Source organism: Panicum virgatum, chromosome 2K (genome assembly GCF_016808335.1).
Source record: "Panicum virgatum strain AP13 chromosome 2K, P.virgatum_v5, whole genome shotgun sequence".
Lineage (NCBI taxonomy): Eukaryota > Viridiplantae > Streptophyta > Magnoliopsida > Poales > Poaceae > Panicum > Panicum virgatum.
This window is the reverse complement of record NC_053137.1, coordinates 9,792,842-9,798,841: the sequence shown is the minus strand read 5'-3', so window position 1 is coordinate 9,798,841 and position 6,000 is coordinate 9,792,842.

Sequence of the window (6,000 nt, the reverse complement as noted above, 5' to 3'; positions counted from 1 at the left end):
GACGGGCTGGGCCCGACTGTCAGTGAGAGGAGGGAGGGAAAGAAAAAGAATAGGGAAAGCGGGCACGAATTGGGCCATGATGGGCCGGAAGAAGGGAAAAGAAAGAGACGCAGGCCAGCGGGGGAAAAAGAAAAGAAGGAGATGGGCCGGCGGCCCAGTTGGAAAGGAAAAAAGAGGAAAAGGGAAAGAAAAAGAGAAAATAAAAGAAAAAGGTATTTCCTTTACCTAGAAAACTAAAGAAATTTGTAGAAAATAGGAAGAAAAACTCCAAAAATTCCAAAAAAATTGTGGGAGCTTTAGGAACTCAAGTACAATCATCTAAAAATAAAATATGCACCAGCATGAATGCAAAAAATCAAATTAGAGCCTATGGTGTGTTTTCGAAAGGTGCTAAAATAATCTTTTCGAGGCTAGAAAATTGTGAAACTAACCTAGAATCTTCTAAAGAAAAAATTTAGGGTGTTACACGACAGCGGTGGCGGCGGGGGCACGATTAGCTATCGCTTCAGGTCACGGCCCAGCCAACCATCACCCGAAGGCATCGAAAATTAATTTCTACACAGTCTACACCATCAAACCTCCACCAATCTACTATGGCCTAATCAAATTTTAGCCCAATCAAAACTCAACATGCAACAGACATCTATATATAGTGAGCACATGCACAGGAAGATGCAAAAAAGGCAGATCTCTTTACGTGTTGAAGATTTAAAAAAATAATAAGTCTTAAACCGTCTATCTAAATAAAATTCTGATTGCACAAGTATCTTTCTTATGACAAGATCTTGAAAGCAAGAGCACACTTGACTATGTTTGCACGATATTTTAAAAAAACATTTTTAACACTAAATAATTATTTTTGGATAGTGGGAACAAATAGTTTAGCAACACGAACAAATGATTATTTCGAACAAAAAATTAAACATGATGAACAAATAATAATGTACTAAGAACAAACTATTGAACATCATGAACATTTGATTGTATAGGATGAGTGATGGAAAATGAATATTGAGAACAAATGATTCAGCATCACCGAAAAAATTAGTTTAAAAATAAATAAATATTTTGATATCAAAAACCAAATTAATTCTAATGCTTTTAACATGTGCAGGTGCAGTTAAGCATCACTCAAGGTGATAGTTTAGCTGAAGCAGATGTTTTCCGCTGTTGGGCCGGGACTGCACCTAAATAGAAGAAACTGTGTGCATACATCCAATATAAGATAATAAAGATTATGTCATCCACATGAATGCAAATTGGAAAATTGAAAAAGCTATAAGTACTAAACTGAGTATCCAAATTAAATTTAAAGCACCATTATTTTTTTTGAACCAAAATCTTCCAAACAAGTAAACACTTGTCTATAATTGCATGATATTTTTAAAATTTTATTATTATAAAAATAATTTAAAATTATTGGAACAAATATTATAACAACACGAACAAATAATTATTTCTGCGAATAAAAAGTTAAACGTCACGAACAAATAATAATATATAGCAAACAAAAATATTAAATAGGGTGAACATTTGACTGAATAAGATAAATATGAAAAATGAATATCACGAACAAATGAATCAATATCATCGAACAATATAACCTTCAAAACAAACAAATAATTTAGCGTTGTGAACAAATTAGTTACAAAAACAAATGCATCTATATTGGAAAAAAATTTAATTATAAGCACTAATATAGGTGCTAAACAAGTTAGTATATAATATAATAATAGTTTCATATAATGGATGATTCATAATATTAATAATATAATAGAATAATATATAAATAATATTGTAGAATAATATATTATTTGCATAAATGTAGAAATCGAATATACCATTGTACTTTTGATCAATCCAATATACTTTTATTATTTGCACAAATATAATATACTATAAAATAATAAATTTTTATTACATGAACAATCTCATATCCAATCGGATTCAAATATTGCACTAATAAAATGGTAAAACTATTACTTTATCATATATTATAAAATGAAAATAACATATATGTGATTTAGAAGAAAAATTGAATAACTAAATAAGAGGAAAACGTGTGTGGGTGTTTGGAGGGGGGCTAAAAATTTAGTCTCGTCACATCAGATGTTTGGACACTAACTAGAAGTATTAAATATAAGCTACTTACAAAATTAATTGCATAAATGAAGGCTAATTGACAAGATAAATCTATTAAACCTAATTAATTCATCATTAGCACATATTTACTGCAGCATAATATGGTCAATTTCTAGATTAATTAGACTTAATATTTGTCTCATCAGTTAGCCTCCATTTAAGCAACTGGTTTTATAATTAGTCTATTTTTAATACTCATAACTAGTGTCGAATATCTGTGATGGGACTAAAGTTTTACCCGAACACCCTATAATAAAAATATTACAAAAATTAGCAAAACAAAAAAAAAGTATTGGAAGAAAACGAAACAAGCAATGAGGGAAAAAGGGCTAAAAGGATATGGAAGAAAATAAAACAAGTAAGCGATGAATTGCAATGCGAGCCAAAAAAATGAAAATAAATAAATGGGAGAACCAGACTTTGATTATGCAGAATCCAACATCAAGCGTGTGAAAGTTAATTCGTCTTCTCTTGTCAAAATCAACATTACTGCAAACCCATTTATATGATAGAGAAACAGGCCACACCCACTATTGGGCTAAATACATAAAAGAAAAAACCCAAACTCTAACCGATCACTCTTCAGGCAATGGATCTGCTTAGCAGCCCGCACGATGCATAGTCCTGGCGGGCGGCGGCGGCTGCGGCGGTAGCGAAGCGAGTCACTACTCTTGCCTTTTTTTCATTTTTGTATTTTAAAAAATAAAATTTAAAAAATATATGGCCGTTCCAAGAAATTTCAAAAATGAGCCCCTGTCGCCCATGGGGAGGGCGACAGGCCCCCTGTCGCCCAGGCAGGGGGCGACAGGCCTTTACAAAATTTACAAACCGGTCCTCGGTCAGCGCGGCGCGGGGGCTCGGCGGCGGGGGGGGGGGGGGGGGCGGGGGGGCGGGGGCAGTCGCCCCCCCCCCCCCCTCGGGCGACAGGGTCCCCTCCTCTATATAAGCCCCCCACCCCCATTCCCTCATTTGAGCCCAAAAATCCAGAAAAAAAGAGAGGAACTTCCACCAAAAATCCTGAAAAATAAGAGAGGGGTGAGGAGAAGGGAAGCGGCGAAGCGCTGCCGGATTACGCACTTGTGATCTGCAGGTAATTATATTTGAATCCATTGATATTGTATAGCAATTTAATATAATTAGTGTTATAGTAGAACAATTTAAGTATGAGTTCGAGGATAGAATTAATTTTTTGATAGTGAAATATAGAATTGTATATTTATAATGACAGTACCTTATTGATATTACAGCATAAGGCAATGGCTGCCTCCAATTCTGGAGGATTTTCATGTACCGAAGAAAAATCTAGTATAATACTTGATATCATGACACATCTTTTAATCAGTAAGAAGTTGGATCCATTAGCAAATGGTACGATAGAGATGGTGTTGTCCAAAATAGTAGAATTTAAAGATTTCACAATGTTTCGAAGTATTACAACGCAAGATGTAAAGGGACACCTGCTAGAATGTCGGAATATATACATGAGAGTATGTGAACTAGCGAATCATCCTAATGTCATTGGATTCTTACAAAGTTCTTGTAAGATATGGATGCGGCCAGAGGTGTATGAGATGCACATTAAGGTAACTCTCATTCAGTTCTAATTCCGTCCGTCATTTGGAATCTATATTTATAAAATAGTAAAATTGTTGTTTAATTATATGCTAGGATTACCCCGAGGACACGGAGTTGATTAACAAATCAATACCAAATTTCTATAAATTGGTATGTATCTTCGGTGGACTTATGCCGCAAACTAGGCGAAGGAAGTGGAGAAGATCTTCGGGTGATAGTACTTGGCCTCCACAAGAACAGATGACCGGAGGTTCATCAAGTCATGCTGCAGCATCTCAAGCACCAAGTTGTGTTAACTGGGATGACGACATGGATGACTTCATGCCCCCCAAACTATGGCCTCCAACACATGATGTTCCTCCCCCTGTACATGAACCTAGATCCAGAAAAGAGAGAAAGGGAAAGGCAAGAGGTTCGTCGAGCCATACTACACCACCTGCAGCACCACCATCTATCAACTGGGATGACGACCTAAATGATTTCATGCAATGATCTATAACATATGATGTTCATCAGTTCAAGATATATTCGCATTTAGTATTGTTAATGTTGTATTATGCTTGTATGTATGTCTCGTACCTAACTTGCATTCACTGGACATGTACATAATGTCGAGTTTGAATCGTAGTTAGTCCTAATGGAGCATCGAAGCATAAACATACCATCTATCGTATGTAATGGAAAATACGAGAGTGATCAGAGGCGAACGTTGAAGTGTACAAATAAGCGGTCCACAGCTATCTCATTACAAATAAACATCAGAGATACAAACATCGGATATATCTAACCACCCCTAGGGCGCCGGATCCTCTTAGCCCTCTGCTGGGCACGGACATGGCCCTCGGAGTATGTGTGGCAATCCGAAGACCTCACCTGTCGCTCAGGACGCAAAAGGGACTGCGGTGTCTGCTGCTGAGAGATCCCAAGTGGTGCTCCTCCTAGCTGTAAATACCCCAAGACATCGGGGTCACCGTGCGCGCCAAGTGAGTCTGGAGTCAAGCTGTCGAGTTCGTCTAAGGTGACGCCCTCGTTATCTGGAACGAACGTACTCGAAGCAAACCCTGCGTAACATATAAACGTAAATCAACATATGTTGCGTGGTAAATTAGTGAGTGTATTGAGAGAGTATTTTGTACCAGGTCTAAAGGAGGAAGAAGGTCCGGCACCCACATTGGGGTAGAATCCTACGCATAAAATGCGGATGTTAGCGTACGCTCGTGTCTTTCATCATGACATGTAGAAACCGAAATACGAAACATAAACTAGCCTGTGTAGGCCGGTATCTGTGGCCCAAACATAAACTAACTTCTTGTAGTTGTGACACAATGCTCTACATTGGCTGCAACGCTTTTGTGCCTTGCTTGCCCCGGACTCGTCCATACCATTCCGAATACGACGTGTATGACGGCGGCCTTTACCTTTCTTAGTGGCTGGATCAGGAATAAACATCTTATCCTCATTATCCCGAATGAAAGGTCCCATTATTCCAATCCCGTATACCTCATGTCCTCAGGTGGATACAGCTACTTCCTTGCTGAAGTAAGGTGAAAGAAATACTCCTGGCTGCAACCCAAACTCTGCATATGCCGCCATGCCTTCAAATAACTAATGGTGTACTGGTAAGTCTGCTCAATGTGTCGAACGATCATTTTTGGCTCATAATTTAGGTTGTCCATAATCAACCCATATATTTGCTTTGCAACAAAGTCGCATGATATATTGCGATGCGAGGGCTGAAGTTCTGACAGCAAACAAGTGTGCTCTGTCACAATGGAACATTTCCAGTTCGACTTCCATTTTCCCTTGAATGCATGTACTCGCCATGGACATCCATCATTCACACACTTCACCTCATATTTTTTACTGCCAGACTTCACGACTCTAAATTCTCGCTTCAATGATTTTGCCCATACTCTCACAACATCTTTTACGGCTTCAATGTTTGGATATGTTGCACCTTGCACTACCTCATTTCCTCTGTACTCCCACTTCTTATTTCGTACGTCTTCTACGACATGATTGCCAAAACCATGCTCCTTCCACTCTTTTGGCAATGAGTACTGCTCGTCATCAGATGAGCCCTCATATTCTTCCATCTTCATTGCGGCTTGGTCTTCTGCCTCCATCTCGTCCACGATGCTATGTATCCTCTCTCCCTTATCAGCAAGGCCCTGTGGTCCGATGTTTTGGTTCTCTATCTCTTCTAACTCATCTTGCTCAACATAGTTGGTCTCTCTTCGAATACTCAAGTTGCTTGATCTGCACCATGTTGGATTTCATTTT